Below are 9,624 nucleotides of genomic sequence, written 5' to 3' on the forward strand. Positions count from 1 at the left end.
CTTCTGTCAGGGCTGCCCACCATCAACTGGATCTTAAGGCACACTCTCTTGCCCAAGTCAGGTGATCACAAGATGATCCGAGGCCATGCAATAAACTTGCTTCACATATTTGATGTGCCACAGAAATTCAAGGTGATGAGCCTCATGGTAGAAACCATTAAGAGGACAGCGGCTGATCAGAAGAGGAGCTGTGGATATGCCCCACAAATTCAGGAGTTGATAAACTCAAAGATGGGCACATGCACATATCTGTTGGACAAGGAACACCTGCCCATCCATCCAGACTTTGAAGACAATCAAGTTGTGATGAATGAGAATGAACCATCATCTGCACATGCTCAAGCAAAGAAGGAGAAGGCAAAGATGGAGAAAGCTGCCAAGATGCCAACTCAAGAGGAGGCATCCGAGTACTTCTTGAAGAACAAGCAGGAGCAACTCAGTTATCTGATAGCATCCACTCTGAGAATTGAGAAAGGACTGGCCACCCTGACTCGAAACCAAGAGAGCCTGGAAAGAATCATGGAACAAAAGTTCTATGACCTAGATGTAAAAGTAACTGAGATTCAGTCTGCCGTGGAGCAACTACAGGATGATATGCAGGAGAGGAAGGTCAAGACCATAACTGATGCATTTGCCAGGGTGCCCAGAGCTTAGAGATCGTCTGCAGTGCCAGTTCCTGACACCAGAGCCACCACTTCTGCACCAGCTACAGCCTCAGTTCCACCAGCTCCAGCTCCTACCCCAGCAGCTCCAACTACGTCTACTGAAGCCTTCGTCCTTGGCGTCATCCGGACTCCACCAACTGAAGACCAAGCCTGAGAGTCGTTTAGTGCTATGCATTTTCTATGAACTTTTTGGTAACTTGTTGCCAAAGGGGGAGAAAAATGTATAGATCATAGGCTTCGAGAGAGAGAGTTTGCATTTGTTCTCTCTTGTCTTCCTGGTTGAAACTTTATTTGCTTTTGAGTGCTTGAGATACTATGCTTAATCTGTGAGACATTGATGATCATGTGGTTGATCATAAGCTACACTTGCTTGTTGGATATCACTATCAGTTTATCTTTATGTTGATCATTCACTTTGCTTGGTGATGAGTGCATGTATTTAATTCTTATCATTTTGAGCGCTCTACCAAGATGTATGTGACATGGAAGAGTAACCCATGATTCTAACTCTTTGTGCATTTGCAGTCCAAAGCAAATTTTAAATATGCACAAATTTAGGGGGAGCTCTTGCTTATCAAATACTTCTCAAAGCGACGATGTATTTCACTCTTATTATCATTTGTCGAAGCTTTGATCTATATGTTGTCATCAATTACCAAAAAGGGGGAGATTGAAAGTGCAACTATCCCTGGGTGGTTTTGGTAATTCCTAACAACATATAGTTCATTGAGCTAACATTATTCCAAGATGAATATTTCAGGAAAAGCTCAATGGATGGCATGGCATGGATGAGGAAAGTGGATCCCTCAAAATTATAAGGACGAAGGATTGGCTCAAACTTCAAGATCAAGACTCTACATTTTATATTTTAGTGATCCAAGATCACATTGAGTCTATAGGAAAAGCCAATACTATCAAGGAGGGATGAGGTGTTGCTTAATGAGCCTCTTCCTTCATGTGCTTAGTGATATGCTCCAACACCCTCAACTATCTTCCAACATTCAAACCGATTGCAATTTCTCTGTTTCCCTTCGTAACGTTTCGGTCCAACCGAAGTGAGCGATCGGTCCCACCGAGATTGCAATGTAAACTCACTGTTTCCTTTTCGTAACATTTCGGTCTCACCGAGAAGAGCGAATCGGTCCCACCGAGTTTACCTGACCAACTCTCTAGTTAGCTTATTACCAAAATCGGTCCCACCAAGTTTGTGTAATCGGTCACACCGAGATTACGTTATGCCCAAACCCTAACCATATCGGTCCTACCGAGTTGTATCTCAGTCCCACCAAAAATCCTAATGGTCACTAGGTTTGCTGATTCGGTCCGACCGAGTTTAACGATTCGGTCCCACCGAGTTTGGCAGATTGTGTGTAACGGTTAGATTTTGTGTGGAGGCTATATATACCCCTCCACCCACTCTTCATTCATGGAGAGAGCCATCAGAACACATCTACACTTCCAACTCACATGTTCTAAGAGAGAACCACCTACCCTTGTGTTGAGCTCAAGATATTCCATTCCAACCATATGAATCTTGATCTCTAGCCTTCCCCAAGTTTTCCACTCAAATCTTCTTTCCACCAAATCCAAATCCTGTGAGAGAGAGTTGAGTGTTGGGGAGACTATCATTTGAAGCACAAGAGCAAGGAGTTCATCATCAACACACCATTTGTTACTTCTTGGAGAGTGGTGTCTCCTAGATTGGCTAGGTGTCACTTGGGAGCCTCCGACAAGATTGTGGAGTTGAACCAAGGAGTTTGTAAGGGCAAGGAGATCGCCTACTTCGTGAAGATCTACCACTAGTGAGGCAAGTCCTTCGTGGGTGACGGCCATGATGGAATAGACAAGGTTGCTTCTTCGTGGACCCTTCGTGGGTGGAGCCCTCCGTGGACTCGCGCAACCGTTACCCTCCGTGGGTTGAAGTCTCCATCAACATGGATGTACGATAGCACCACCTATCGGAACCACGCCAAAAACATCCGTGTCTCCAATTGCGTTTGAATTCTCCAAACCCATCCCTTTACGTTCTTGCAAGTTGCATGCTTTACTTTCCGCTGCTCATATACTCTTTTGCATGCTTGCTTGAATTGTGTGGAGATTGCTTGACTTGTGCTAAGATAGCTAAAATCTGCCAAGAACTAAAATTGGGAAAAGTCTAGATTTTTATTTGGTCAAGTAGTCTAATCACCCCCCCTCTAGACATACTTCCGATCCTACAGAATCCCGAGAAATCCGCGGACAGCAGAGCAACTTGTCAGACGGAAGATCTCCTCCACATCATCACTCGGAGCTCTTCTAATAAAAGATCACTCGACGAAAACTAAGAATGGATCAAGGCGACTGAAAAAGAAGTTGGTGTCGTCACCTCGGTTCGTTGATCCAGAAAAAAATATACTCATAGCACGAAAAACGGGTCGGAAGTGTTCTCAACTCCTTCCTCACTCAAACCCTGATCCATTCGGGGGCTAATGATGAAGCTATGTACCTAGGGTAGGGTCACAGACCTGTCCAAGATACCCTCCCCAAGGATATCTCTAGAAGAACCAGAAACATTTGAAGAAGAATCATCATCCACTCAACCATGAAGAAATGTTCCACTCGACAGTCTTGAAGAAACTCGACCGCGTAGTCAATCACTCGACTACCGGGAGGTCTAAAGCCACTCTGCTCTACAACGGTCGGGAATTAAGACATAGCTTTAATGGTCATTATGTATCTTTATTACTGGCGTTACCACTAACGCCCCTCTCTTAATGTACATTGAACCCTGTGTAACGGAGGGGAGCTGGGGTCCTGGCGCACTCTATATAAGCCACCCCCTCCTCTGGGACAAGGGTTTGCACCCCCTGTAACTCACACGCTCATAATCCATTCGACCGCCTCCGGGCTCCGAGACGTAGGGCTATTACTTCCTTCGAGAAGGGCCTGAACTCGTAAAACTTGCGTGTACAACTCCTCCATATCTAGGATCTTGCCTCTACATTCCTACCCCCCATTCTACTATCAGATTTATAACTACGACAGGTAGTACGCGAAGCAGCATGCAACGAGTCGCAGCCGAGGGCATGCATGCAGCCACTTAAATTGCTGGAATTAATTAGGCTTAAACTTCTGCGTGCCGTTAATTATTGCCATGCCTTGGTCTTGCTGCTTTGCTCATGGGACTAATAAACCCGGACGGAGGGAGTACCTTGGTTGGTGAGAGGTTTGAATTAAGCCCTGCAAACTGGAAAGGAGGTACTAGTACGTGCGTGATCCGCTCTTTATTCGTGTAGGATCGAGTAGGTCGTTTCTTGAATTGAGCCCTGCAAACTAGAAAGGAGGTAGTACGTGCATGATCCGCTATTTATCTGTGTAGGATCGATAGTGTAGCTTGTCAGTTTCTTCATAGGTAGGCATTTTTATCCGTGTAGGATCGATAGTGTAGCTTGTCAGTTTCTTCAGAGGTAGGCATTTTTATTCAAAAAACTGCCACTTCGCATCTTGCGTCGCAAATAAAACTGCCAGGAGCACATTTGTAGGCTAGCTAGTGATCGATCAGTAACTTGTAAACACTGAGCGAACAGAAATAAGTAACTGTTAATGCATCTCAATGATTCACAAATCATATACAAATATGTAGCTCCAAAAGCAAAGATCAGCCACTTCGGATCTTGTGTCACAACTAAAACTAACTAGTACGATTCCCATACATAATATCAACATGTTAATGCATCTCAATGATTCACAAATCATATACAAATATGTAGCTCCAAAAGCAAAGATCTAGAAAAAACATCTGTTCTTCCTACTAACATGGATGCTTCTCTTGACCAACATTCAGTACGGACTGAAAGACAAATTTGTTTGTGAAGTCTACAAATCCTCTTGCAAACGTAAGTGGTTTCACCAACAGCTGGAATCATGAGAATGAACCACACATGACGGAGGAACATCCATTGCAATATGATTTGGTCTTCTCTCGATCACACTGCGAGACTATTTTTGGAATACAAACTTTAACTTAGGCAAAATGATGCCCATTGTATAATCAGACCAAAGCAATGAAGCACCTAGTGTTGGCCAATAAGTAGTACATTACTACTTTTCTGCAGTCCATGAAGTTATCCAATCTTTCTGTGTCTATTTTCAAATGGCACTACATGCAGTGACTATGCTATTCTCTTGTGCAGTTCAACCAAAATTGTGGGCACTTTGTTTGTTTGCCAAATAGCAACGGGCAGACATCTCTGTCTGCACAAATATCAAGCAGCTAGCAAACATATACCACACCTTGTATTTTCGGTTTAAACATGTCTCTTCTGCTTAGCATCTGTCATGTTCTGCACTGGACAATCTAATACAGTTATGTTTTGCCCTGGACAATTTCATACTAAATTGTTTTGCTGGTTCAGAGCAGAAATATAGCGCCTATTCTTCATCAGACCAAGGATATCCATGTTCGCGGTGATGGAAGAGGTGAAACCGATACAACTGAAATTGAGCATCCAATCATTAAATCCTATCCTGCACCTCCAATGTAGGTCCACCCTGCCAATAAATTCACATGCAAACCACTAGTATTACTATCTAATGACAGTACAAAAAGAGTAGCAAGATAGTAGCAAACCATGTACCTTTGTAATGAACAGCTCATAGTGCCACCAATTGGATATAAAGGTTTGGAAAAAAACATGCTCCTAATGTTGAACCAGTTGGACTTTTTGTGCAGTTCCACTAAAATCGAGCATCCCTGTTTGCATAGATATTGAAAGTGTGATTTACTCTAAAAGTGGCACTAGTTGAAGCATAGACTCACAAATATAAGCATTCCAATTTCTTAATGGGAAAAGGTAGCAAGACTGTTTCTAACCACCTGTTTGAAGGAATAATAAAGCAACAGTGGCTGATGTCAGGAAGGCATGCATAGTTTTTTCTGGAGAAGTGAGCCATTCCTGACCTTTCCTCTTCTTTTAAGCAAATTTTGTGCAGTTCTACTAAAATAAAATGCCATCACCGCCTTGACAATTCAGTGACACTGTACAAAAGGAAACGACTTAACATTACATCATGATGTCAGGTATGTAGTCGACAGGCATTAGAGACAAACATACAGACCTCCTCAAGAGAACAGCCGGAGGAGGAGGTGCCCACTCTTGACCTTTCCTCTTGTCTTCATAATTGTCTGTGCAGTTTAACCAAAATAAAATGACATCAGCGCCTTGGCATTTTGGTGACACTGTACAAAAAAATTAACTTATCTCATGAAAGTGAGGCATGTAATCTATAATCATTAACAGTGCAAAAATCTGAAGGTAGTAACAAGTTTCATCATTGGTATACTGGCTGTGCAACAGCATTAGAATGCCTTAGCTGAAAAATCTGTAATACATCCACAATCAATAGCTAACCCTAAAATAATCCAGTGACATTAAATGGCATTGCTTAAATTTATGGGTGGAATTAGACTGAGAGCGGCATTAGTTAAATCCACATGCAACGACGTGGCAGATGGGGCAATAGAACAAGGTTATGGTTCGAAAAGAGGTAGCATACCTGAGGGTCGGTGGGAAGTGGCTTCGCTCGTGGTCGTCGTCCTCCGCACACACTACGGCAGCAAGCTTGGGGACGGAGGCCATCCCGCGTGGGCGCTAGGTCTGAGAGGACGGCCTTGTCGTCAGTGTGTGACCTCGCTCGCCGACGACGAGTGCGTCAACGCTGCACGTCCTTTTCTTCCCCGGTGGATCTGTGACCACCGGTGAGGAGGGAGAGAGGGGCCATCTTTTTTAGATCTGGAGAGAGGGTGGTAGTGTGAGAAGCAAGTGGGAAGCCCTTAGCAAGAAAGCGCTGAAGCTCCAGCCTATATATCTTTTTTATACTACTAGTACTGGAGGTGGGGTAGTGGTAGAGTAGTTTATATTTTCTCTACGTACAGTACCAGTTAGTCATGCTTCAAAACCCATCGGCACGCCATTATAAAAAAATAAAGGTTGATAACGTGGAACAGCTGGAGTGATCTCTTCCCAATTGATGTCTTGTTGCGGGGCCAAAAGACACATAAATCCATCGGAGATTCATCGAGGCGATGTGGAGGCTAATGAACCTGTGGATCTGCTCAAGACGAAGGTACTCGAGCGCAGTATAGCTGCGGAGCAGGTGCTCCATAGCCTTCTTCGAGATGACAACGTCGAAGAGGTCGAGCTACTTGAGTTAAGGGAGAAGAAGAGCGGGCGCGGCATTAATCTGGGGAAGATAGAAGGAGCTGAAGCTGGCGCGACGCAGCGTTGGCGTGAGGCGGAGCGCGAACGGCGGCAGAGAGCGACATCGTTCAGCTTCAAAGCTGAGCTCCTCGAGCTGATCTAGGGCGGGGGATAAGAACCACTTGTCGAACTTGGGTTGGACCTTGCAGTTGGTACTGAACATGCGGATGTCAAGGCGTTTGGCTGGCCCAGGGTGCGATGAAAGGATCTTGGAGACTGCGGCCATGCGTTTGCAATCCCCGTCGCAGAGGCAGCTGTCGATGGTGAGGTTGAGGGGGACGCAGCGCCAGAGGGGCTGCCACCGCCGGGAGAGCAGGGCGGTCCGCACGGCAGATTTGGTGGGGAGGAGGCCGATGATGACGAGCAGCATGTCATCGGGGAGGCTGTTGATGAAGTCCAGGCTCGCTGGATGCGGTTTTGGCTCGAGCCGCCTCCGCTTGTTGGCTGCCTCGCCGTCCATCTCAATCGGCGGCAACGCCGGTGTACACGTGTGCTGGTGTGTGTTGTGTGCTGGGTGTGCGCGAGTGCGTCCTTCTGTGCATGTCGCCGCACAATGGTGAATTGTGCGCGAGTGCGTCCTTCGCGCGCAAGAAGTTTGTCCTTAATGCGCCCTCAATTTACTAGCGTGCGTGGTGCTACCCGAGTGGTTTCAACTTTGTTTACTTCACCGCGTGTCAGATGGGCCTCTAGTTTACTTATTTTCACCCACTGCCACATGGGCCAGCACACGAAGATACAGAACACGAGCTGACAAGGCAGCATGTGGATTGGTTGACCGGTCAACTAAACAATATACGGAGCTATACGCTGACACAGTGAGTGTATAATCCGTCGGTATAGAGAGTTCGAGTGAGAGGGGAGGCCCGTGAGAGATAGCAGAGAGAGAGAAAGAGCTACTCCCTCCGTTCGATAATGTAGTTCCAACATTTTTTAAGTCAAACTTTTGAAACTTTGACCAAGTTTATAAAGAAATTACTTATATCTACAATACCAAAGATAAATGATAGTACGAAGTAAGTACATGTTGTGATGAATCTAATGGTCGTTCCAGATGTAAATGTTTTTCTCCACATATACCTGGTCAAACTTTTCTGAGGTTTGACTTTTCAAAACATCCATATGCTTATGGACATGACAGAGTCCCTAACAAGAGAGAGAGAGAGAGAGAGAGAGAGAGTGAAAAAAGTGTGTGTGCGTGTGTGAAAGAGACATGGACAACATACGATAAAAGTAGAGAAAAAGCGTGCGTGTCTTATGCAAACATATCACACATGCATCTTCGACAACGGAGGCAAGGTGAGGAGATAGTGTGTGGTTGTTTGGAACCGAGAGAGCAAGACCCCTAGCACGTGGCCAAGAGGGGTCTAACAAACAAGGGAGAGAGGTCGAGAGAGACGTACGGAGAAAATGCAGACATGGGGAGGAGAGAGTGTATGTTTGTCATAGAGAGATCCCCTGGAGATCGTGATGGGACTACATGGGTGGGAGATCGAGTGACAAGGTGTGTGCGCGATAGAAGATGCCCCGAGAGATATCGAGATAGACGTATGGATGGAAGGAGACAATACATGTGTTCCTGATGGCTAGTAAGAGATAATCATACTTAGGAGGGGGGAGTGCTTGCGCCTATGATGGATTGAGGGATTATGGTACTTAGGGGGGTGCGTCACATGGAGAGAGAACAAGGGCGGAGAGTGTTGGATGGGTCTATATGTATAGCGCGAGTGAGACATGTGTATGTGTGAACCAGGGAGATATAAGGCCAGTTTGGCTTGCGTCCTGAGCATCTTTTGCCTGGCTTGGGGTTGTGGCTGGATTTCATGCATGCTTGTTTGGTTGCTACCCTGTGAAAAAGAAAGCCCGCCTGGCCTGGGTTCCCTTGCACTTTAATTAGCCTGGCTGAACTCCAGACACTGCAAGTAGCCTGGCCCAGGCGACCTATTTCGAACGCCTGGCCGTGCCTGGTCGTGTGGCCACGAGGCTAACAGCAACATGGATGGATATTAGCATTAAATAATTGATGCATGGATTGATTGATGGGACGTTGATGCTTTGCCTGGCCCAGGCATGAACCAAACGCTTCAGCACCACACAAGCCTGGCCAGGCAGAAATATTTTACATCTCATGTCCACACCAGGCAGTACCGGCCATCAAGGCATGAGGGTCAGGTCAGGAACCAAACTGACCGATAAAGTTTGAGAGAGATTGAGGAGCCCCGATAAGGCTGAGTGGTGCGTCAGATAGCTGAGAGGGGAAAAGAGATATTCCATCCGCTCGATAATGCAGTGCATGTAAATTTTTTAGAAGTCAAACTTTGGAAACTTTGATCAGGTTTACGCAAATGTTATTTATATCTACAATACCAAAGATACATCATACAAAAGTACATCTCATGGTGAATCTAATGGTATATGTTTGTCGTACTAGATGTAATTCTTTTTCTCCACGTACATGGTTAAACTTTGTGATGTTTGACTTTTCAATAAATCTATATGCTATGGACCGAGGAGAGTGCCTCAGTCGAGACAGATCAAATGTGTGTGAAGGAGAATGAGTAAGTGTGCAAAAAGAGTATGTGTGTGAAAGAGAAAGTGACAACAAACGATAAATTAGAGAGAGTGTGTGTTTTTTTGTTTCTTATGCGAACATATCACGCATGCATCTTCGAGATGGAAAAGCGAGGCGAGGAGATACACGAAGATAGCTAGTGTGTGATTGT

Source organism: Triticum dicoccoides, chromosome 6A, assembly GCF_002162155.2.
Source record: "Triticum dicoccoides isolate Atlit2015 ecotype Zavitan chromosome 6A, WEW_v2.0, whole genome shotgun sequence".
In the NCBI taxonomy this organism is placed as follows: Eukaryota; Viridiplantae; Streptophyta; class Magnoliopsida; order Poales; family Poaceae; genus Triticum; species Triticum dicoccoides.